Below are 27,110 nucleotides of genomic sequence, written 5' to 3' on the forward strand. Positions count from 1 at the left end.
ACCCACCTATTATTAAAATACTATTAATGCACCTAACAGGACCAGATAACCTGCTCCTTTGTCATTACTTCTCCTATCACCTAAAGTGTGTCTATGACAATGAAATATTTACTATTGGAAACACCTTAAACTGCTCTTATGGAGGACTAGGGGAAGAAATCAGTGACATTCATTCAGAGCAATAAGAGGATAAGGCTTATGGGTGTTTTACCAAGTTCCCAGTCTCAGGGCACAAACATGGATTGCTTTACATCATGGTATCCATTCCCATCTGCAGTGGACAAACCAGCAATAAGATTACAACCCCTTAATCCTCACCATCACTGGTCATGCTGGAGACCTTTGGGACACCCAACTCCAGTCTGGGGTTCCAGGAGTTCAACCTACCTTGACCTGCCTAGGGATCTGGTCCCTGGGAGTTTGTCATGCCTCAATCTGCTTGGGAATTCGCCAATCCAGGGGTCCCAGGAGTCTGACATGCCTCGACCTGCCCAGGGACAAAATTCTTGGGAGGCTGACCTGCCTCAACCTGCCCAGGAATTTGATCTCCAGGAGGCTGTTATGCCTCAGCCTGCACAGGGCAGGTCATAACCTTGACCCCAGGATGCCTGGCTCTCAGGTTGCAACAGTATTGGGTAGGAAAATATTCAGAAAGACTCACCCCTAAGGAAGTCCACCCATAAAAATAGGAGACCTATTAGTTTTTTTTTTTTTTTTTTTTTTCTTTTTTCTTTTTCTCCCTGTCATCACTGTATTTCAGATGGGAAAAAACCAATTCACTTCCCGACAGATATCCTTGAGATGCATCCTTGATAACTGGAAGCTGTTTGACCCTCTAACTCTACGGAGAGTTCAGTTCAGTTCAGTTCAGTTCAGTCGCTCAGTCATGTCCGACTCTTTGTGACCCCATGAATCGCAGCATGCCAGGACTCCCTGCCATCACCATCTCCTAGAGTTCACTCAGACTCACGTCCATCGAGTCTGTGATGCCATCCAGCAACCTCATCCTCAATCGTCCACTTCTCCTCCTGCCCCCAATCCCTTCTAGCATCAGAGTCTTTTGCAATAAGTCAACTCTTTGCATAAGGTGGCCAAAGTACTGGAGCTTCAGCTTTAGCATCATTCCTTCCAAAGAAATCCCAGAGTTGATCTCCTTCAGAATGGACTGGTTGGATCTCCTTGCAGTCCAAGGGACTCTCAAGAGTCTTCTCCAACACCACAGTTCAAAAACATCAATTCTTCAGTGCTCAGCCTTCTTCACAGTCCAACTCTCACATTCATACAAGACCACAGGAAAAACCATAGCCTTGACTAGACGGACCTTAGTCGGCAAAGTAATGTCTCTGCTTTTGAATATGCTATCTAGGTTGGTCGTAACTTTTCTTCCAAGGAGTAAGTGTCTTTTAATTTCATGGCTACAATCACCATCAGCAGTGATTTTGGAGCCCCCCCAAATAAAGTCTGACACTGTTTCCACTGTTTCCCCATCTATTTCCCATGAAGTGATGGGACCAGATGCCATGATCTTCGTTTTCTGAATGTTGAGCTTTAAGCCAACTTTTTCGCTCTTCTCTTTCACTTTCATCAAGAGGCTTTTTAGCTCCTCTTCACTTTTTGCCATAAGGGTGGTGTCATCTGCATATCTGAGGTTATTGAGTTTTCTCCCGGCAATCTTGATTCCAGCTTGTGTTTCTTCCAGTCCAGCATTTCTCATGATATATTCTGCATTTAAGTTAAATAAGCAGGGTGACAATATACAGCATTTTCCTATTTGGAACCCGTCTGTTGTTCCATGTCCAGTTAACCTGCCTCTTGAGAAATCTGTATGCAGATCAGGAAGCAACAGTTAGAACAGTTAGAACTGGACTTTAAGGAGAAGTTGCCAAAAGTTATTTTGTGCCAGTGTGTGGCCATGGTATCCTCTAGGGGGATAAGGAACACTGGCCTGAGGATAGGAGTTTAAATTACAGTACCATCCTATGGATAGACTTATTCTGCAAAAGACAGGGGAAATGAACAGAGATCCCCTATGTCCAAATTTTATTCTGACTAAGAGGTATGAAAGAATTCTGTCTTAAGTATGGGATTGTTGTAAGCCCTAACAGTGAGCCTACTAGGCAAATGGTGTTAGGCACAGACAACCAAGATAAGGAAGCCCCCCATGCAGGCTCACCTGCCATAGCTCACGCGTTGCCTGGTGCTCCTTCCTTGCATCCAAACATGCAACCGTATTTGGGAGCACCCCCTCCACAACAGCCAACTAGAGTACGTCCCTTAGTTGAAACTGGAGGAGAATTCAGACCAACCCAGGTCCATAAGCCCTTCTCCCTCTTAAAACTAGACAGATCAAACAAGACCTGGGAAGCTATACAGATGACCCAGGCAAATACATAGATATTCTAACATATTACCTTGGCCTTTGACTTGACATGGAAAGACATCATGGTCATATTTAGTTAAACTTTATCTGATGCTGAGCATGCTAGGGTCTTAAAGGAAACCCAAAGGTATGCTACAGGGCTTCACATGCCAAGCAATAAATACCCAGTAGGGAAAACTGCAGTCCCCTCCTCAGATCCTAATTGGAATTATAGGGACCCTGAGCACATCTGGGAAAGGGGTCATTTTCTGATCTGTGTAAAGGCAGGAGTAAAAGCAGCCCAGCAAAAAGTAATTAGCTATGCCCAGGTCTCAGCAATAACTCAGGAGCCCAAAAAGAACCCCACTGCCTTTCTGGAAAGGCTAAAAGAGGCCCTCCAAAAGTTTACCAATCTGGATTAGACTCTTACAGGGGACAGGTAATTTTAAAGGACAAATTCCTGTCCCAGTGTGCATCAGCTATCAGGATAATGTTACAATAGCTATAGCAGCAGGACCCTGCTGCATCTTTAGATGAGATGGTCCAGATAGCCACCAATGACCTTTTATAACAGGGAAGAGGAGAAGGAGGCCAAGGCCCAGGAAGGGGAGAAAAGGAAAGAGACAAAGCATGCCCAGATGCTAACTGTCCTCCAGGGAAGCCCTGTGGCAAACCCCGAGTACTTGAAGGACAAGGCACCAGGCAAATGCCTAATCTGTAGAAAGGTGGGGTATTGGGCCAAAGAGTGGCCAAACCATGACAAGTCTCCTAAAATAGCTTACTACAAATGCCATCAACTGGGACATTGGCCAGCACTCTTCCCTGGGGACCCAAGAGCCTCAAGGTCAAGTGCCAAGTCTTCTTTCATGATGGTTCAACAGTATTGAAGCGGCCCACTCCAGCCAGCCTGCCTGTCACAGATAACCATCATGGGGCTGGGGCCAAGGGTGCAACAGGATGTGGCAAGTAGTTCCAAGAATTTCTTGCTTGACACAGGGACTACCTACTTTGTTCTGACCTCCTACTCTGGAGCCTTCGCCTCCCAAACCTGTACCTTTTTGGATGCTACAGGGAAAGCAATTACTAGAAAATTAACCCAAGCATTTCTTTGTTGATGAGAAAGAAAAACATTCTCCCACCAGTTTCTGGTGGTCCCTGGGGGTTCTACTCCCTTTACTGGAAAGAGATCCTTCCTGACCTCAATATCTTGCAGCTATTGGAGTTCTGATAGAAGATGCTTTAAAATTCCTTTGGGGGCAAACTATTTTTGCCAGCCACCAAGTGAAACAACTCCTGAATGGGAGAGGCCATTTATGGATGTATGATCAAAGCATCCTCAGATATCAAATAGTGCTCATGGAGAATCTAAGCCTGACTGTATCCCCTTGTGACGTTCCTAACTGATCTTTCCTCCTGGCTACCCCCAAGGGCTCTCTCCCCTTTCACTCTTGCCTAGAAACTTTGGACCACTGGACAAAACCCTGAGAGGGATCGTCAGAAGATCATCTGACCAATCCTGAGGAAATTTGGTACACTGAAGAAAGCAGCTTTGTCTTGGATGGAAAAAGAGCTGGATATGCTCTCCAACTTTGAGACCATAGAGGCTAAACCTTTGCCATCAGGTACTTCAGTCCAATTAGCTGAGCTCATAGCCCTGAGTCAAGCTTTATAGTGGGGAAAAGGAGAAAGAGTAGCCATTTACACTGACTCCAAGTATGCCTTTCTGGTGCTACATGCACATGCTGCTATTTGGAAAGAAAAAGGCCATTTGACCACCCAAGGGTCCTCAATCAAAGATGATGATCAAATCCTTGGGCTCTTGGAGGCAATCCATCTGCCCACTGAGGTTTCAGTCTTCCATTGTAAAGGACACCAAAAAGGGTACACAGAAGTGACATGGGATAACCAAGCAGCTGATCAGGCAGCTAAGAGAACAGTATTACAGAACAATGACCTAATAGGGGTTGCCACCTGTCCTACAGACTAATTTGCTAGAAACTCCTTCATATACTGAAGGTGAGACTCTTAAAGCTAAGAGAGAGGGCTTTCAAGAAGATCATATGGGGTGGTTCCAAAAGGAGGGAATCCTTTTTTTTTTTTTTTTGCCTGGTAACCTCCAATGGAAGTTGGTTAACTCTTTACATGCCACTACTCATTTAGGGGAGAAGGCCTTCCAAAGATTATTAGAAAGATCCTTCAGATGAACAGGTCTACAAATGACTATGAGGTAAGCAGTCTTGTCCTATCCCACTTGCCAATTAAACAATCCCCAAGGAGCTCAAAGACCCCAGCTGGCCATCCCATCCAATGGCATGGGACCTACCCAGGAGAGGACTGGCAGATGGACTTCTCCCAGATGCCATATTAGTTATGGTAGATACATTCACTGGATGGACTGAAGGCTTTCCCACCCGGATTGAGAAGGCTGAGGAGGTGGTAAAAACATTGCTCCATGAAATCATTCTGAGATTTGGTCTGCCCAGGTCATTAAAAAGTGAGAATGGGATATCATTTGCTTCTAATGTCACCCAGTTCAGTTCAGTTCAGTTGCTCATTTGTGTCTGACTCTTTGCGACCCCATGGACAGCAGCACACCAGGCCTCCATGTCCATCACCAAACTCCTGGAGTTTACTCAAACTTATGTCCATTGAGTCAGTGATGCCATCCAACCATCTCATCCTCTGTCATCCCCTTCTCCTCTCGCCTTCAATCTTTCCCAGCATCCAGGTCTTTTCAAACAAGTCAGCTCTTCTCATCAGGTGACCAAAGTATTGGAGTTTCAGCTTCAACATCATTTCTTCCAATGAACATTTAGGACTGATATCCTTTAGGATGGACTCGTTGGATCTCCTTGCAATCCAAGGGACTCTCAAGAGTCTTCTTCAACAACACAGTTCAAAAGCATCAATTCTTTAGAACTCAGCTTTCTTCACAGTCCAACTCACATCCATACATGACTACTGGAAAAACCATAGCCTTGACTAGACAGACCTTTGTTGGCAAAGAGGGTCTCTAAAGCATTGGGCATTACTTATTATCTCCATTGTTCCTGAGGGCCTCAGTCTTCAGGAAGAGTAGAAAGAGCCAACCAATTCTTACAATCACTAATAAAAAAGATAACCCAGGAAACCTCTCTGGGATGGAAGGAAGCTTTACCAATAGCTCTCCTCCACACCTATATTGCCCCTAAGGAAAAGGTTGCTCTTAGTCCTTATGAGATGCTATATGGGAGACCTTTTGTTTATGTCAATGACCTCTTCTAGATTCAGAGGCTCAGGCCCTCCCATCTTATACCATGGCCATTGGGTAATTCCAACAGGATATAGACTTGTGGGGTGTCAACCAGGACCCAAAAGATTCTAAAGAGCTAATGCTATATGCTCCAGAGACCCATGTCCTAATTAAAGTCTGAAAAGGTGGGTCCCCAAAGGCTCAACTACATCCCACATGGAAGGGCCCCTACCCTGTAATACTTTCTTCTCCCACAGCAGTCAAGGTACCAGGACAAGACTCCTGGATTCACTACTCACAAATCAAGCCATGGAAGAAAACAGAAGAGGATACTCAATACACCTGTGAGCCCCTTAGGAATCTCAGATACCTCTTCAGGAATACAAATGAGGGCCATTCTAATGATCACACCCAACATCAAGTTTCTGGGGACAAGATTTCTCAGGATAGCTGAAAAAGAGCCAAGCCAACACAGTTTGGAAAGGGTTGTTCTCCAAAATAGACAGGAGATAGATCTCCTGATCCCTGAATAAAGAGGGACCTGAGCCATCTTGAATGAGACATGTTGTTCTGGGTAAATACCTCCAGCTAAGTTAAAGAAAGTCTCACAGTCTTCATGAAAAATATTCAGATCCTAGAGAATCTCAAAGAAAGAGCTGGAGAGTTCTCAGGGGTGACTACAATCTCTCTTTGTGGGAATCCTTCTCTTGGTGATGGAGAATTTGGAGTTGGATAATGTCCCTACTAATCCTTGTTATCATCATAGTGATGCTGCTTAGGATTGCTTCATGTATTTTCAATTGTCTAACCCATTTCGTCTCTGCCCAGGTCAACAAGCTACAACATGCAGTGCCAGTTCAACAAGAATATGTAAAACTACATCCAACCATGGAAAATATCACTCACCCTTAGATGGACACCACTATAAAGATTCTCAGGCTTGAGACAAGTAAGAGGGGGAAGTCCAATGCCCCTCACCATCCCAGTACAGAAGGAAGTAGCCAGAGAGACCTCAACATCCCTATTCCCAAAGAATTGGGCCTCCCATCTCTTTAGGGGGCAATGTTATGTAGTTAGAATAGGAAAAAGGAGTCCAGAATGGCAGTAGCTAGATGACAAAGAAGGGAAAAGCCCACAAAAATAAAACAAAGGAAGATCCGAGGACTGGAATGAGAACCTCAGGTAAAACAAACAGCCCTCCGGGCTAGCCCAGTTTACATAGGCCAGGCTCAGGGGAAGGAGAAAAAAGCACATAAAAAGAGGAGCCAAATTGAGCCAAGTTCCTCTCTTCTCTTCGTGTTTTTTGGGTTGGCTCAACCTCATGCTTAAGGGATGTATTTTCCTTTGCTTGCCAAATAAAACTGAGCTGTAACACTGGTCCATCTGTCCCTTCAAATTTTTGATGCAGTGAGACAGACCAAGGAAATTACAAACTCCCCTGACAGTTGCATGGCATCACTGACTCAATGGACATGAGCTTGAGTAAGTTTCAGGAGTTTGTGATGGACAGGGAAGCCTGGCATGCAGTCCACAGGGTCGCAAAGAGACAAGACTGAGAGACTGAACTGAACTGAACTTAGATAACAGCATCTGATGCACATTTCTTGAGTCGTTTTGCAGACACTAAAACTCCCACCAAATGTAAAAGGTTAACTAATTGATGGCCATGAGCACTTAATCCCCAGATCTATTGCAGCCTTAGAATTGATAATGTTAATCCTTTTGATGTGTCCTGCATCTGTGCTAAGTTACTTCAGTCATGTCCGACTCTGTGAGACCCGATGGACTGTAGCCCTCCAGGCTCCTCTGTCCATGAGGATTCTCCAGGCAAGAATATAGGAGTGGGTCACCATGCCCTTCTCCAGGGCATCCTCTGGATCCAGGGATGGGCATGTTACTTCACCATCAACCAATCAGAGGATTGTGTATGAGCTGACCACACATCCTGGAACTGCACCTCCCTCTGCTCCCATTATGCCTTTCAAAATTCGTCTGTGAATACAATCAGGAAGTTCAGGCTTTTTTGAGAATTAGGTGGTCAGAGATCCTTGTCTGGTGCCTTACAATAAACACTTCAACACAAACAGACCTAAACCAAGGCACATGTAAGTAAAACTGGAAAAGGTAAAGATAAAGAGAGAACTATAAAGGCAGCAAGAGAAAAACAGAGTCATGGACAATGGATTCCCCAGAGGCTATCAGGTGATTTTGCTGAATGCACTTCGCAGGCTAGAAGGGGATGGTGTGATGCATTCAAAGTGCTAAAAGAGAAGAACCTGCAACCTAGGATACTCTACCCAGCATGATTATCATTTAGAATAGAGAGACAAAGAAATTGTCAAACGACAAAAACCTAAAAGTTTTCCATCAACACTAAACCTACCCAAAAAGAAACATTAAAGGACCTTCTCTAAGTGGAAAAGAAGACTCTATAAGAAAGGAGAAATCCCTCTAGGAAAGGCAAATATATAGTAAGAACTGAGAATAAACCGCTTAATAGGCAGGCAGGTGAGGAGTTGCTGCTCTGGGTTTCTTTGGCAAACTGGTTGTGAGGGGTATACAAATGAATGAGTGGAATATTCACAGGGGAAGGAGAGGTTTGGGGGTAATATTCCCTGATTTTCATCCCAGCTCCATCTCCTGGAAGAGAGGAGGGATTTTTGTTCTTATTTATCTTAGATCAGAAGTTTCATGGCATTGTTGCATGATGGGTACTTCTTATCTGCAAGGCTAATTTTATTGTAATGAGAGTATAATGAGCAACAGATTACCTTCAGATGTAGGAGGTTCCCACCTTTCCTCCCCTTTCTTTGTCTGCTTTCAGGACAGGTATCAACCAAAATGTGTGGTCTTTCTGGATTTTCCTGTTTTACTCTGACTGACCATGGGCCCTCACTCAGTCTATGGTATTTTGCTATAGCAGTCTGAATAAACTAAGATACCAGGTAAATTTAAATTTTAAACAGTGAAAATTATATGGGACACATTTTATTAAAATGTATTAGTTGTTTACCTGTGATTCAAATTTAATTGAGTGAATGCATTTGTATTTGTTAAATCTAGCAACACTACATAGACTTAATCATAAAACAGTTAATTATGACACCCAATTATCTAATGTTATCTATTATATTTTCTCAGGTATATAGGAAAATTTTGACCCTGATATTAATTTTGCTTATTTTAATTTTTTAAAATATTTTCTTTTCTGGTCATTATTTTCCTGACATATATTATTCACCTATTTATATTCAACTTTTCATTATTATTTTATTTCCAGTGATACAGAATTAATACACTGCATTCTTCACTTATCAAATAAGGTTGCATTTGACTTGTGACTTTGCTTCCTTAATAGGGCTCTGATTATTCATCTGCTGTGTTAAATGGGTTTCCCCCATGAGTGAGACAGCAACCACAGATTGAATAGTTGAGGAAAGCTGGATAACTGTAATAATGCCAATTTCAAAGACATGGGTAGGATATGAGGAAAAGGCAAGTAACACTGTATTTTCCTGGAACCAACAGTTGTGGAGTGCTCAGCTGAACAAAATATTTGACAGGGTGAGGGAACCTGAGAGGAAAGAAACTCCTGGTGGCACTACTGCAGGAGTTTAGCCAGGGTAATAATTATAACAACCCCAGTCCTTCTTCTTCTCCTTCCTACAAAGGTGTCTCCTCTTTCCTACAAAGGTGTCTCCTCCAATGGTCTCCACTAGTCTACATATTTGGAAGTCAGATTGCAAGTGAGCTTGGGATACAGGTCAGGTTCCTTTTGCTCAGAGACATGGTAAAGACCAGGAAAATTAGAGAATGGATATAGAGGAGCATATTGAAGATATCCAAACACTTCTGAGACTTTATTTTTAATTTGTATATTCTATGTTTTTCTGTCATTTTATTTTATTTATTTCCTGGATCATTGTTCATTAATCAATTTTAGATGGTCATTTCCCATTTTTTGCACAGTAATTTATTCTCATTTTCATTCATATTTGAATAGTAATTACCTTTAAATGTTTTTAAAATATACTACATTTTATTTTTAATGATCAAATACTTACACTTCCCTTCCAGTAAATGAAGCAATGATGAAAATTAGATAGATTGGCATTCATCTAATACACCTCCATGGGTCTCAAACCATGAATGTTTATGTGAAACAGCTAGCAATACAATTCCTTTGAGAAACATTTAACAAAAAAATAACTAGTTTTGTCTGGTTGAAATTGAAATGATAAGGGCAAGGTTTACCAGGAAAAAATAATGAAATAAGTTACTGGTATACTTTGGAGGTGGCAGAAGTTAAAAATAACTGGTAAAGTCGAGGATAGAGAACAATATAAAATGACATAAATGACAAGATACCATGACCAAAATAAGTTTATAAAAAGATATGTCAACTCTTTATATTTAACTTTTATTTAAATGGGCTTTCCTTGTGTCTCAGCTGGTAAAGACTCTGCCTGCGATGCAGGAGACCTGGTTTTGATCCCTGGGTTGGGAAGATCCCCTGGAGAAGGGAACGGCTGCTCACTCCAGTATTCTGGCCTGCAGAATTTCATGGACTGTATAGTCCATGAGGTTGCAAAGAGTTGGACACGACTGAGCAACTTTCACTTTATTTAGATGCCTTTTCTATCTCAGTGCATTCATCAATGTTTGAATGACATTAAGGTTCTCAACTAGAAAGTATATATAACTGCTTAATTTCAAACATTTATTAATTTGATATTTGCAACACAATCCTGGAAGTCAGACAGGGATACAGATATTATATCCACTTCAAGGAAAAACAAACTTACTCTTGGAGATTGTCTTTGTCTGCTTGGGCAGTTATAATGAAATGACAGACTGAGTGACTTTAAACAACAGAAACCTATTTCATGCTTTTAGAGAATAGAAGTCTGAGATCAGAGCACTAGCAAGTCATGTTCTGGTGATAGCTTTCCTCCTGGCTTGCAGATAGCTGCCGTTTTTCTGTGTCCTCAGATAGCAGAGAGAGAAATCTCTGGTTTCTCCTCCTTTTCTTATAAGGACACTAATTTCATTCTGGGGGCTCCATGTTCATGATCTCATCTAAACTTAATTGCCTCCCAAAGGCCCCAAATGGAGTCACTAATGCTAAGCTCCACAACACCAAATTGAGACTTAATTACAGTATTGCTTCTCCCAGAAATGGAATGTTAAACCAGCTAATCAGGAATTACCGAATCAGCACTAACTTTGGTAAGCTGCCTGATGACCTCTGCCATTCCCTAAAGGAAATTAACCTTGCAATAACCAACCCAATTTTTTGGCCTAGTGTTCCTGTTCCTTGTTCCTGTTCCTTTCTGGTTATAAAAATCTTCCATTTTGGTCAGCTCCTGGGAACTCCTTCCATAAGCCAAATTGGATGCTACAAAATATGAATTGATTTTTGTTCAAATACACTCAATATTAATGAGCCTCAGTTTATCTTTTATGAAGGATTAGGGCTTCATCATTTGAATTTCTGGAGGACACAAAATTTAGTCCATAATGGAGTGTTAAATTATATCATTTGTTTATTAGTCTTGCTAGCTCTATTAAAGAAACATAGTTTTACATTCTATGCTGCTGCTGCTGTGGCGGCTAAGTGGCTTCAGTCATGTCTGATTCTGTGTGACCCCATAGATGGCAGCCCACCAGGCTCCACCATCCCTGGGATTCTCCAGGCAAGAACACTGGAGTGGGTTGCCATTTCCTCCTCTAATGTATAAAAGTGAAAAGTGAAAGTGAAATCGTTCAGTTGTGTCTGACTCTTAGCAACCCCATGGACTGAAGCCTACCAGGCTCCTCTGTCCATGAGATTTTCCAGGCAAGAGTACTGGAGTGAGTTGCCATTGCCTTCTCTGTTACATTCTATAGGCACTGTTAATTTACTATACATTAATCTTTACAGAAGTGTTCATCTTATCAATGTGAAAGTGAAAGTTGTTCAGTTGTGTTGGACTCTTTGCGACCCCATGGACTATCCAGTCCATTAAATTCTCCAGGCCAGAATACTGGATTGGGTAGCCTTTCCCTTCTACAGGGGATCTTCCCAACCCAGGATCAAACCTAGGTCTCCTACATTGCAGGAGGATTCTTTAACAGTTGAGCCATGAGGAAAGCCATATCGATGTAATAACAGAAAATTAAGTCTGTCAAATAGAATTCACTACAAATATTTATCTCTACTCATCAGTGGACTTCCCAGGTTAGCTCAGTGCCAAAGAATCTGCTTGTCAATGCAGAAGCCGCAAGAGATGTGACTTCAGTCCCTGGGAAGACCCTCTGGAGGAGGAAATGGCAGCTCCCTCCAGTAGTGTTGCCTGGGAAATCCCACGGAGAGAGGATCCTGGCAGGCTACAGTCCATGGGGTAGCAAAGAGTAGGACACATCTAAGTATGCATGAAAATTCTCATTACTAAGATATCTTCTAGTAATAATGACGATTCTTTAATATTTCCAATTTTCAGCAGAATTTATTTATTCATTTCAAAATCTTTGTAAATTTTTAGAAATTGACAGATGATATGGATCAAACTGATTTATTAAATGGAATATTTTATTGAATATAACCATATACTCATTAGCAATTTCTTGTGACCTAATTGGCTTTCCTGGTGGCTCAGTGGTAAAGAATCCGCTTGCCAAAGCAGGAGTTGTGGGTTTGATCCCTGGGTTAGGAAGATCCCCCAGAGAGGGAAATGTCAACCCATTCCAGTATTCTTGCCTGGAAATCCCATGGACAGAAGAGCCTGGCAGGCTACAGTCCACGGAGTTGCAAAAGAGTAGAACATGACTTAGTGACTAAACAGCAACAAGAAATATGATTTTTATTGAAAGAAACATAGATGGCTAAAATGATAAAAAGATGATAGGCAGAGATAGTTAGATACAATAAACCCCACCCAAATTTGGGAAAATGTGATGAATATTATACCCAAATATTCATCCTTCAACAATGAAGCATTAGATTCTAAAAGGAAGGTTAACTTGGATAACAAAGTAAAACGGTGTCATTGAGTCAGCTCTGTAAACTTGAATAAATGTATCAAGCTAAATTTTAGATAATTCTAAAGGCATTAAATGCAGAAATAAGGATTCTGCTAGCTATCATCACACAGTTTTACATATGTTTACATTGTTGCTATAAAAATTTGAAGCCCTACATAATTTTTTCTTAACTGCAGAATTCTGGAAAAAATCTAATGGAATAAGTAAAAATGTTTGCAAGTTATTATTATGGATAATAGTTTATCACTAATTTGTCCTGGAAAATGATGGCAACATATGACAAAATAAATTATACCTTTTAAGAAGCTTAAAGTATTCTTTATGTGCCTTAATGAAGTTTGAGATAAAACATCATGCTGATTATAGTGAAAGCTGTGCTATACTGAGTGACTCCAGCATGCCATTTTATTATGCTCTGAATGTAGTAATAAATGTAAGACCAATTATGATTATGATTACATGTAGTTGATTTTGTATATAATGCATCTCCTGGTATTCTCCAGTTAACTAAATTTTATTTTCATGACATTTTAGAAGCAAAGCCACCACTACAATCCAGTTATTGTTAAATGGAAATAATAGAGACTGTAAGAAAAAAAATCACATATCCATGAGTAAAAATTTCTAAACTCCAGACAGTTGAGAAGACAAGATACAAGACCTAGCTTAAGTTTCTTTTTATAATTGAAGAATGGTATATTAAATAGAACCTACTATATCCACTGAATAATCAGTTCCTTTTAAAGTTAAACTGGGCCTGTCGGGGTATAAGTATCATTATACATGAGTCATTTTTTTCAGAAGAGAATTTTAGGAGGAAAAAAGTTAATTTCTATGGTATTCTTGGGAATTTTAAAATTATTAACCTCAAAATACTGACTCTGAGAAAATATTTTCTCAGAAAAGTGAGAAAATAATCTTAAATTTCACATGGAATTAGGTTAATTTTACATCATAATTCATTCCCTTTTTCTTTTCACATCTGATAGCTCATAAGTATCACCTGTTTCAGGAGAAACTGAATATGTTTTACTTTCAATTCCAAGGGTTTCTTTCTTTATCACAGCACTGGTTGGCAATTCAGTCTTGCAATATTGCTTGGTTATTTGTTATCTTCCCTGATAGCTCACTTGGTAAAGAATTTGCCTGCAATGTGGGAGACCCCAGTTCGATTCCTGGGTCGGGTAGGGAAGATCCGTTGGAGAAGGGATGGGTGACCCATCCCAGTATTCTACGGTCTCCCTTGTGGTTCAGCTGGTAAAGAATCCGCCTGCAATCTGGGAGACCTGGGTTCGATCCCTGGGCAGGGAAGATCCCCCAGATAAGGGAAAGGCTATCCACTCCAATATTCTGGTCTGGAGAATTCCACACACTGTACAGTCTATGGGGTTTGAAAAGAGTTGGACAGGACTGAATGACTTTCATTTGTTGGAGAAAAATTAGAACAAAGGACAGAAAGGGCATATGGAAATTATTTAAACCAGTTATTTAAAGTTTGATTTTTTTTAAACTGAAATTACTAATATTAATATAATATTTTGTTAAATTTAAAAAATGGTAAATTACAAATTAATCAAAATCGATCAAGTTTTACCCCAAAGAATTTCTTTCAAAGCTGCAATAACCTCTGAAAATAGGGTATTTAATAGATATTCTTACATTACATTTAACTAGACAATTTTAAATTGAATTTTCATAGTAACCTTTTTCCCCCTAACCAATGGAACCAGTCAATTCAGATTCAGTTATTCAGGTTTTTTTCATTGCAGTTCATTCTCTCGTCAAAGAATGTTTTTTAAGCCTTTAAATGTTAGTTGCTGATGATTTAAGTTGCAATACATGCTTTGATTTTAAAATAGGATAAGGTTAGCAGAGTCAATTTCTACCCTTAAATCACAAAAGCATATCTGTATCTAAGTGTGCTGCATTTAATGTAGGTCTTAAACTTGATAGCAGAATGTGGGATAATTTTGGTACATATTCATGAGATGACATATGATGATTTAACTTAGTTAAAAAGATGCAGCTTCACATTTTCACAAAGCAGCTGGAAGTTTGGGCTTGATTCATATTACATGTTGATACTAATGACAGCTACAACCTGAGTAGTTTGTATTCCTCTGACCTACTGGGCAAAGCAATTAAGCAAAAGAGTTAAAAAGCCAACTCAATTTGATACAATTTTTTAACAAATTTTCCAGTTAACATTATTTCATAAACTATAAGTGTAGTTGGCTGATTTATCTTTTACTGATCAACTTGAAACAGGAAAATTTTACAAAAATCACCAAGATTCTCACAAAAGTTAACATTAGTTTCCTAATAAAATATGGACAGAAGAAATCAATTTAACATCAATGGAATTTTATATAGTTGTGATTGCCAGGCTCTTCTGCCTGAAACCCTAACCCTAACCCTAACCTTAACCCTAACCCTAACCCTAATTAAAGTATGAGTTGATATTAAGAAAAAAATTGTAAGCATATTAAGATAGTATTTTCTCCTCATGACCAATTGAGTTACTAATACAAAGAGGCAAAAGAAATATCATTCAAGATAAATTCTGTATATAATAAATGTTACAGACTTTCAATGAGTACAGTAAATGACAACGCATGTTAATGAGAATATTCTTTTAGTGTTCAGCCCAGCGACAAAAAGACAATAGTAAATAATGATATTATGAATGCAATTCTCAAACTGTGTTTTCCCATCATTGTAATTGCTATATTTTGGTCTGCCTAGAAAGTGTTTCATTAAGTCTGAAACAGCACATTATCAAAAAGTAGTTCATAAGGCTTTGATTTTACTGTTTATTTCCTTACAAATTTGTTGAGACTCATTTCAGAGTGGTTTTGTTTGCATAACCTGGAATATATTAATACAAGACTTTGGTGAGTATGACAATGTCTTGATAACATCAACCTAAAGTTTTCATTAGTTACACACTTGAAAATTTATTTATCAAAAATAAATAAAGCTTGTTGACTTAGAATAAAAATAGATAGATTGAGAATTTAGACATCTCTGAATCAGTACCATTGGTAATGCCTTTGCTTCTAGGAAGATACAACACTGGTCATGTTTTCCTAGAAGAAAAGTTAAGTTCTATTTTTGTTAACTTTCAGTTAAGAGAAGTATTGAGGTGCTTTAGGAGAAAATATGTATTTCCATCACAGTGTAGATCACATATTAGAATGTGACAATATCATAAACTTTCATTTTCAAATTTTCAAACAATAACCGTAAAATATATCTTATGATGTTATTTTTTAAGAGTTACTAAAGTGTGAACAGATAAAATTGTTTCAATATGTGACTGTAGGAAAAGAACAGAAGGTAAAAAGACTTGAAATACTTGAAATGAATGAGGGCTGTTAGGTGATTTTTCAGTTTTAGACTAAGGAGAATATTTAATATAACTCTGTTCTCATAAACTTGCAAAAAAGTATAAATCATGTAATTTCAGAAAATATAAATGATCAAAATTTATACAAAGAAGGAAATAATACATGAGTAATATAATAATGCTTAAGAATAATGTTAATATAAATGCTGATCAAAATTATTTCTAAAACATCTCCAAGTTAATTCAATTTTAAAAGAATATATCTTCTTTCCTTCAGTTTGTTAAAACAAAATTCCAATGTTATATGTGGCCTAACATTTCTTGTGCTTATTTGCCATTCACATGTTTTCATTAGTAAAATTTGTTAATTTTTTGTTCTATTTTCATGTAAATTTTCAATTGGGTTTTAAAAACTATTTTACTACTGATTTTTGAGACTTTTTTTTTCATATCTTGTATAAAAAATACTTTATCGGGTATGTAATTTGAAAATATTTCTCCCACTGCAGTGAACTGATATTCAGTTCAGCTCAATAACTCAGTCATGTCCAACTCTTTGAGACTCCATGAATCACAGCATGCCAGGCCTCCCTGTCCATCACCAACTCCGAGTTCACTCAGACTCACGTCCATCGAGGCAGTGATGCCATCCAGCCATCTCATCTTCTGTCGTCCCCTTCTCCTCCTGCCCTCAATCCCTCTCAGCATTAGAGTCTTTTCCAATGAGTCAAGTCTTCACATGAGGTGGCCAGAGTATCGGAGTTTCAGCTTTAGCATCATTCCTTCCAAAAAAATCCAAGGGCTGATCTCCTTCAGAATGGACTGTTTGGATCTCCTTGCAGTCTAAGGGACTCTCAAGAGTCTTCTCCAACACCACAGTTCAAAAGCATCAATTCTTCGGTGGTCAGCTTTCTTCACAGCCCAACTCTCGCATCCATTCATGACCACTGGAAAAACCATAGCCTTGACTATATGAAGAGGCTTTTTAGTTCCTCTTCACTTTCGGCCATAAGGGTGGTGTCATCTGTATATGTGAGGTTATTGATATTTCTCCCGGCAATCTTGATTCCAGCTTGTGCTTCTTCCAGTCCAACGTTTCTCATGATGTTCTCTGCATATAAGTTAAATAAGCAGGGTGACAATATACAGCCTTGATGCACTCCTTTTCCTATTTGGAACCAGTCTGTTGTTCCATGTCCAGTTCTAACTGTTGCTTCCTGACCTGCATATAGGTTTCTCAAGAGGTAGTTCAGGTGGTCTGGTATTCCCATCTCTCTAAGAATTTTCCACAGTTTATTGTGATCCACACAGTCAAAGGCTTTGGCATAGTCAATAAAGCAGAAATATGTCCAAGGTCAGGGACAACAGCCAAGAGTGCCAGGCTGTGATAGCACAGAAGCAGCTTAGAAGAGCTACCCCATCCCTGAGGTCAGGGGTGGAGGGCAGGAGGGCAAACTCCATGTCCAAGGAGTGGTGACTGTACGGGTGCAGGAGGGCCTCGAGGAGCTATACCACATTGAAGGTCGGGAGGGGCGGTTGTGAGGAGATACCCCTAGTCCAAGATAAGGAGCTGTGGCTGCACTTTGCTGGAGCAGTTGTGAAGAGATAGCACACGTCCAGGGTAAGAGAAACCCAAGAAAGACGGTAGGTGTTTCAAGAGGGCATCAGAGGGCAGACACACTAAAACCATAATCACAGTAAACTAGTCAATCTAATCACACTAGGACCACAGCCTTGTCTAACTCAATGAAACTAAGCCATGCCCTGTGGAGCCACCCAAGATAGGCGGGTCATGGTGAAGAGGTCTGATAGAATGTGGTCCACAGGAGAAGGGAATGGCAAACCACTTCAGTATTCTTGCCTTGAGAACCCCATGAACAGTTTGAAAAGGCAAAATGATAGGATACTGAAAGAGGAACTCCCCAGATCAGTAGGTGCCCAATATGTTACTGGAGATGAATGGAGAAATAACTCCAGAAAGAATGAAGGGATGCAGCCAAAGCAAAAACAATACCCAGCTGTGGATGTGACTGGTGATAGAAGCAAGGTCTGATGCTGTAAAGAGCAATATTGCATAAGAACCTGGAATGTCAGGTCCATGAATCAAGGCAAATTGGAAGTGGTCAAAGAAGAGATGGCAGGAGTGAATGTTGACATTCTAGGAATCAGCGAACTAAAATGGATTGGAATGGGTGAATTTAACTCAGATGACCATTATATCTACTAAAGCGGGCAGGAATATCTTGGAAGAAATGGAGTAGCCATCATGGTCAGCAAAAGAGTCCAAAATGCAGTACTTGGATGCTATCTCAAAAACAACAGAATGGACTCTGTTCATTTCCAAGGCAAACCATTCAGTATCACAGTGATCCAAGTCTATGCCCCAACCAGTAACACTGAAGAAGCTGAAGTTGAATGGTTCTATGAAGACCTACAAAAACTTTTAGAATTAATACCCAAAAAAGATGTCCTTTTCATTATAGGGGACTGGAATGCAAAAGTAGGAAGTCAAGAAACACCTGGAGTAACAGGCAAATTTGGTCTTGGAATGCGGAATGAAGCAGGGCAAACACTAATAGAGTTTTGCCAAGAAAATGCACTGGTCATAGGAAACACCCTTTTCCAACAACACAAGAGAAGACTCTACACATGGACATCACCAGATGGTCAACACCGAAATCAGATTGATTATATTCTTTGCAGCCAAAGATGGAGAAGCTCTATACAGTCAACAAAAACAAGACCAGGAGCTGACTGTGGCTCAGATTATGAGCTCCTTATTGCCAAATTCAGACTGAAATTAAAGAAAGTAGGGAAAACCACCAGGCAATTCAGTTATGACATAAATCAAATCCCTTATGATTATACAGTGGAAGTGAGAAATAGATTTCAGGGCCTAGATCTGATAGATAGAGTGCCTGATGAACTATGGAATGAGGTTCGTGACATTGTACAGGAGACAGGGATCAAGACCATCCCCATGGAAAAGAAATGCAAAAAAGCAAAATGGCTGTCTGGGGAGGCCTTACAAATAGCTGTGAAAAGAAGAGAAGCGAAAAGCAAAGGAGAAAAGGAAAGATATAAGCATCTGAATGCAGAGTTTCAAAGAGGAGCAAGGAGAAATAAGAAAGCCTTCCTCAGCAATCAATGCAAAGAAATAGAGGAAAACAACAGAATGGGAAAGACTAGAGATCTCTTCAAGAAAATTAGAGATACCAAGGGAATATTTCATGTGAAGATGGGCTCGATAAAGGACAGAAATGGTATGGACTTAACAGAAGCAGAAGATATTAAGAAGAGGTGTTAAGAACACACGGAAGAACTGTACAAAAAGATCTTCACGACCCAGATAATAATAAAGGCATGATCACTCCCATTCACCTAGAGGCAGACATCTTGGAAAGTGAAGTCAAGTGGGCCTTAGAAAGCATCACTACAAACAAAGCTAGTGGAGGTGATGGAATCCAGTTGAGCTATTTCAAATCCTGAAAGATGATGATGTGAAATTGCTGCACTCAATATGCCAGCAAATTTGGAAAACTCAGCAGTGGCCACAGGACTGGAAAAAGTCAGTTTTCATTTCAATCCCAAAGAAAGGCAATCCCAAATAATTTTCAAACTACTGTACAATTGCACTCATCTCACACGCTAGTAAACTAATGCTCAAAATTCTCCAAGCCAGGCTTCAACAATATGTGAACCATGAACTTCCAGATGTTCAAGCTGGTTTTATAAAAGGCAGAGGAACCAGTGATCAAATTGTCAACATCCTTCTAAAACTCTTTCAAAAATTTGCAAAGGAAGGAACACTTCCAAACTCATTATATGAGGCCACCATCACCCTGATACCAAAACCACATAAAGACAACTCAAGAAAAGAAAACTACATGCCAATATCACTGATGAACATGGATGCAAAATCCTCAATAAAATTTTTGCAAACATCATTCAGCAACACATCAAAAAGCTGATACACCAGGATCAAGTTGGGTTTGTTCCAGAAATGCAAGGATTCTTCAATATATACAAATCTATCAATGTGATATACCATATTAACAAATTGAAAGATAAAATCCATGAGATCATCTCAATAGAGGCAGAAAAAAACTTTGATAAAATTCAGCCCACATTTATGATTAAAACCCTTCAAAAAAAGGGCATAGAAGCAATCTACCTCAACATTGTAAAGGCCATATATGATAAGCCTACAGCAAACATTACTTTCAATGGTGAAAAACTGAAAGTACCCCGCCCCCCCCAAGATCAGGAACAAGGCAAGGATGTCCAATTTCACCACTATTATTCAACATAGTTCTGGAAGTCCTAGCTACAGCAATCAGAGAAGAAAAAGAAATAAAAGGAATCCAGATTGGAAAAGAAGAATAAAGGTCACACTGTTTGCAGATGGCATGATACTGTACACAGAAAACCTCAAAGAGTATCAGAAAATTACTAATTGTAATTTTCTAATTTGTGAATTTAGCTAATTGGTGAATTTAGCAAAGTTGCAGAATACAAAAATCAATACACAGAAATCACTTGTATTTCTATATACTAATAATGAAAAATCAGGAAGAGAAATTAAGGCATCAATCCCATTCACGATTGCAAAGAAAATATTTAAATATCTACGAATAACCTTAAGTAAGGAGAAAAAAGAACTGTACATAGAAAAGTATAAGACACCAATGAAAGAAATCAAAGATGACATAAACAGATGGAAAGATATTACATGTTCCTGGGTAGGAAGAATCAATATTGTGAAAATGACTATATTACCAAGTGCAATCTACAGATTCAATGTGATCCTTACCAAATTACCAATAGCATTTTTCACAGAACTAGAACAAATATTTCACAATTCATATGGAAACACAGAAGACCTCAAATAGCCAAAGCAATCTTGAGAAAGAAGAATGGAGCTGTAGAAATCAACATTCCTGGCTTCAGATTATACTACAAACCTACAGTCATTAAGACAGTATGGTACTGGCACAAAAACAGAAATATAGACCAATGGAATAAGATAGAAAGCCCCAAAATAAATCCATGCACCTATGGGTACCTTATTTTCGACAAAGGAGGCAAGAATATACAATGGGGCAAAGACAGCCTCTTCAATAAATGGTGCTGGGAAAACTGGACAGCTACATATAAAATAATGAAATTAGAACACTTTCTAACACCATACAAAAGGATAAATTCAAATTGTATTATAGACCTAAATGTAAGACCAGAAACTGTAAAACTCTTACAGGAAAATGTAGGCAGAACACTCAATGACATAATTCAAGGCAAGATCCTCTATGACCCACCTCCCAAAGTAATGGAAATAAAAGCAAAATTAAACAAGTGGGATCTGACTAAACTTAAAAAGTTTTGCACAGCAAAGGAAACTATAAGCAAGGTGAAAATACAACCCTCAGAATGGGAAAAAATAATAGCAAATGAAACAATTGACAAAGGATTAATTTCCAAAATATACAAGCAGCTCATACAACTCAATTCCAGAAAGGCAAACAACCCAGGCAAAACGTGGGGGAAAGACCTAAACAGACATTTCTCCAAAGAAGATATACAGATGGCTATGAAAATATGTTCAACATCACTCATTATTAGAGAAATTCAAATCAAAACCACAGTGAGATATCACCTCACACCAGTGAGAACAACCATCATCAAAAAGTCTACAAACAATAAATGCTGGAGAGGGTGCGGAGAAAAGGGAATGCTCTTGCACTTTTAGTAGGTATGTAAATTGATATGACCACTATGGAAGATGATATGGAGATTCCTTTAAAAACCAGGAATAAAACCACCATAAGACCCAGTATTTCCACTCGTAGGCATATACCCTGAGGAAACCAAAATTGAAAATGACATATGCATCCCATTGTTCATTGCAGCACTATTCACAATAGCTAGAACATGGAAGAAACCTAGATGTCTACTGACAGATGAATGGATAAAGAAATTGTGGTACATATACACAATGGAATGTTACTCAGCCATAGCCATAAAAGGGAATGTATTTGAATCAGTTCTGATGAGGTGGATGAACCTAGAACCTATTATACAGAGTAAAGTGAGTCAGAAAGAGAAAGATAAATATCATATTCTAACACACATATACAGAATCTAGAAAAATGGTACTGAAGAGTTTTTTACAGGGCAGCAAAGCAGAAACAGACATAGAGAATAGACTTATGGACATGAAGAGAGGGGAGGAGAGGGGGAGATGTATGGAAAGGTAACATGGAAACTTACATTACCCTATGTAAAATAGATAGCCAATAAGAGTTTTCTGTATGGCTCAGGAAACTCAAACAGGGGCTCTGCATCAACCTAGAGGGATGGAATGGGTAGGGAGATGGGAGGGAATTTCAAAAGGGAAAGGATATATGTATACCTATGGCTGATTCATGTTGAGGTTTCACAGAAAACAACAAAATTCTGTAAAGCAATTATCTGTCAGTAAAAAATTAATTAATTAAAAGAGAGAGGAGAAAAAAAAAAAAAAAACCCTCAACATTCAGAAAACTAAGTTCATGACATTTGGTCCCATCACTTCGTGGCGAATAGATGGAGACACAATGGAAACAGCAAGAGACTTTATTTCTTTGGTCTCCAAATTCACTGCAGATGATGACTGTGGCCATGAAATTAAAAGACGCTTGTTCCTTGGAAGAAAAGCTATGACAAACCTAGACAGCATATTAAAAGCAGAGACATTACTTTACTGAAATGCCTGTCTAGGCAAAACTATGGTTTTACCAGTAGTCATGTATGTATGTGAGAGCTGGACCATAAAGAAGGCTGAGCACTGAAGTATTGATACTTTGGAACTGAGGTATTGGAGAAGACTCTTGAGAGTCCCTTGGCCTGCAAGGAGATCCAAACAGTCCATCCTAAAGGAAATCAGTCCTGAATATTCATTGGAAGGACTGATGCCGAAACTCCAATATGTTGGCCACCTGATGTGAAGAATCAACCTCTTGGAAAAGACCCTGATGCTGGAAAGATTGAAGGAAGAAGGAGAAGGGGATAACAGAGAATGAGATGGGTGGATTGCATCACCGACTGAATGGACATAAGTTTGAGCAATCTCTGGGAGTTGGTGATGGACAGGGAAGCCTGGCGTGCTAGCATAGGATTGCAAAGAGATGGACACGATTGAGCAACTGAATTGAAAAGAGTTTGTAAAAAAGTAAAAAGTGTTTGGTTTTGTATTTGATGAAAGATTTATATGAATCATGTTTAAATTTTTTCTATTTTAATTGTATGTATTTAATTTAATCTTCCTTTTTTCTAGGGAAGAAAATTAAACGGTGAACTTTGAGTAGCTATATCAGATATTTACAAATAAATAATTCTCAAAGAAATAAGTAGTAATATTTACTTGCCCATATCGCTCAATTTTAGTAGTAGGTGCGAACTGAGGACAATTTATACTTATGGCCTAACAAAGTTTTTCAAATAGTATATCAGTTTATCTAGATGCATTAAAGTAGAAACTCAGAAACACTACCTTGTGGTATAACTTTTTTTTTCTTTTTTTCCCCCACTCACTTTATTTATTTATTTTTAAAATATAACTTTATTTATTTTAATTGGAGGTTGTTTACTTTACAATATTGTATTGGTTTTGCCATACATCAACATGAATCTACCATAGGTATACACGTGTTCCCCATCCTGAACCCCCCTCACTTCCCCTCCCTGTACCATCCCGTATAACTTCTTTTTAAGGACATGATAGAATTTCTTGGTTTGAAATGTGTCTTAATTGGTGTTCTGCAGTAAATACTGACTCTGAAAGCAAATTCAGCATGCTAATTATTTTGTGTTAGTGCTTAGACTCTCCTAAACTCAAAGTGCAAATGCATGTAAACTAGACAAATTATTGTTTCAAACCAACTATCCAGCAATACTTAACTAAGCCATCCCATAATGCATCATGTGTTCATCTGTACCACAAAATATTTATACTATGATATACAAGTATATTCTCTAAATCATTCAATTTATCTGTTTATTCATTTGTGAACTCACTTGTTCATTCATTCATTTATTTACACATTAATTCATTATAGTTAATAAAACTAGTGATTATCCTAAATACTTGTATTGCCATAGCATTCAGGATATTCATGTTAAATATATGAGCAACCAAATCATATACTTTTCATTTTATATATGTTTTATATATAATACATACATAGGTTTTATACATGTTTCTCTACATATACTTGCTACATAATTCTATAATACTATATATATATGTACATATATTATATATACATACATATATATACATATATATATATAGGTTCCCTAGTGGCTTAGATGGTCAAGAATCTGCCTGAAATGCAGGGGACCCAGGTTCAATTCCTGGCTTGGGAAGATCCCCTGGAAAAGGAAATGGCTACTCCAATATTGCTGCCTGGAGAATCCCAAGGACAGAGGAGCCTGGCAGGCTACAGTCCATGGGGTTGCAAAGAGTTGGACATGACTGAGTGACTAGTATACTGTATAACTATATATATATGGAGAGAGACAAAGAGTTAGAGAGAGGAGAAAGAGACAGAGAGGGGAAAATTTTCTCACAGTGCATCTACTATATATATATATATATATATAAGCAAATTGTAGAAGACTCTTAAGAGTGCCATGAATAGCAAGGAGATCAAACCAGTTAATCCTAAAGGAAAACAATCCTGAATATTTACTGGAAGGACTGATGCTGAAGCTAAAGCCCCAACATTTTGGCCATCTGATGCGAAGGGCTAACTCATTAGAAAAGACCCTGATGCTGGGAAAGATTGAAGGCAGGAGGAGAAGGGGACAACAGAGGATGAGATGGTTGGATGGCATCACTGACAAAGTGATGAGCAAAGTTTGAGCAAAGATTGCAAAGATTTAGACTCAACTGAGCAATTGAACAATCATTAATTCTTCAGTTCAAAAAGCTACAAAGACTCCCATTGCAGCAAATTAAATCCAAAGTACTAGTCATATGACAGAGACCTACACTCTCCACTTCTCAGTCCACTTCTCAGTACTTCTCAGTACTTCTCAGTAGTGTCTGACTCTTTGTGACCCACGGCCTGCAGTACACCAGGATTCCCTGTCCATCACCACCTCCAGGAGCTTGCTCAAACTCATGTCTATTCAATTGGCAATGCCATCCAACCATATCATCTTCTGTCATTCCCTTCTCTTCCTGCCATCAGTCTTTCCCAGCATCAAGGTCTTTTCCAAAGAGTCAGTTCTTCACATCAGGTGGACAACAAATGGAGTTTTGTCTTCAGCATCAGTCCTTCCAATGCATTTCCAGGACTGATTTCCTTTAGGATTAACTCTTGCAGTCCAAGGGACTCTCAAGAGTCTCCTCCAACACCACAGTGCACTTCTTCGACACTCAGCTTTCTTTATGGTCCAACTCTTACATCCATACATTATTACTGGAAAAACCATAGCTTTCACTAGATAGGCCTTTATGGCAAAGTAATGTCTCTGCTTTTTAATATGCTGTCTATGTTGGTCATAGCTTTTCTTCCATGAAGAAAATGTCTTTTTATTTCATGGCTAGTCACCATCTGCATGATTTTGGAGACCCCCAAAATAAGGTCTGTCACTGTTTCTATTGTGTCCTTATCTATTTGCCATGATATGATGAGGCCAAATGGCATGATCTTAGTTTTCTGAATGTTGAGTTGTAAGCCAAATTTTTTCATTCTCTTCTTTCACTTTCATCAAGAGGCTCTTTCTCTGCCATAAGGGTGGTATCATCTGCGTATCTGAGGTTATTAATATTTCTTCCAACAATCTTGATTCCAGCTTGTGCTTCATCCAGCCTGGCATTTAGCATGATGTACTCTGCATATAAGTTAAATAAGCAGGGTGACAATATAGAGACTTGACATACTCCTTTCCCAGTTTGGAACCAGTTTGTTGTTCCATGTGCAGTTCTAACTGTTGTTACTTGACCTGCATACAGATTTCTCAGAGGGTAGGTAAGTTGCTCTGACAGTCCCATTTCTTTGAGAATTTTACACAGTTTGTTGTTATCCACACAGTTAAATGATTTCACATAGTCAATAAAGCAGATGTAGACATTTTTCTGGAATTCTCTTGCATTTTCGATGATCCAACAGATGTTGGCAATTTGATCTCTGTTTCCTCTGCCTTTTCTAAATCCAGCTTGAATATCTGGAAGTTCATGATTCACATACTGTTGAAATCTGGCTTGGAGAATTTTAAGCACTGCTTTGCTAGCATCTGAGATGAGTGTCAGCATACTTCCTGAAACACAATTTTCAGACTAAGCTGAACTATTTTCTGGATGAATAATTTTCTTGGAAATATTGTGGTATTAATCCCTGCTTGCTCATTGGAAGAAAAGCTAAGGCAAACCTAGACAGCATATTAAAAAGCAGAGACATTACTTTGCTGACAAAGGTCTGTCCAGTCAAAGCTACGGTTTTTTGCAAGTTGTCATGTATGGATGCGAGAGTTGGACCATAAAGAAAGCTGAACACTGAAGAATTGATGCTTTTCAATTGTGGTGTTGGAGAAGATTCTTGAGAGTCCCTTGGACTGCAAAGAGATCAAACCAATCAATCCTAAAGGAAAGCAGTCCTGAATATTCCGTGGAAGGAATGATGCTGAAGCTGAAGCTCCAATACTTGGGCCACCTGATCAAAGAACTGATTCATTCGAAAAGATCCTGATGCTCGGAAAGATAAAGGCAGGAGGAGAAGGGGACAAAAGAGGATGAGATGGTTGGATGGTATCACCAACTCAGTGAACATGAATTTGAGCCAGCTCTGGGAGTTGGTGATGGACAGGGAATCCCAGAGTGCTGTAGTCCATGGGTTGCAAAGAGTCGGACACCACTGAGCGACTGAACTGACTGACTGACCCTCGACAAGTACCTTGGTCTGAATGTTTTTTCAAAAAGAATGATCATCAATTAAAAGGGAATTGCCCTTTTATCAGTGGATATGTATTCTCTGAAAATTACCCTGCTCAGTTTATTCAGATTTTAAAACTGTTTGTTTGAAGAGGGTATGTTCTGCTAGTCTGCATATGCATAAATGTTGTGCTGTATTAGATGAAGTAAAAAGGAAGGAAGGAAAAAGATT

This window comes from Capra hircus, chromosome 12, assembly GCF_001704415.2.
Source record: "Capra hircus breed San Clemente chromosome 12, ASM170441v1, whole genome shotgun sequence".
NCBI classification, from domain to species: Eukaryota; Metazoa; Chordata; class Mammalia; order Artiodactyla; family Bovidae; genus Capra; species Capra hircus.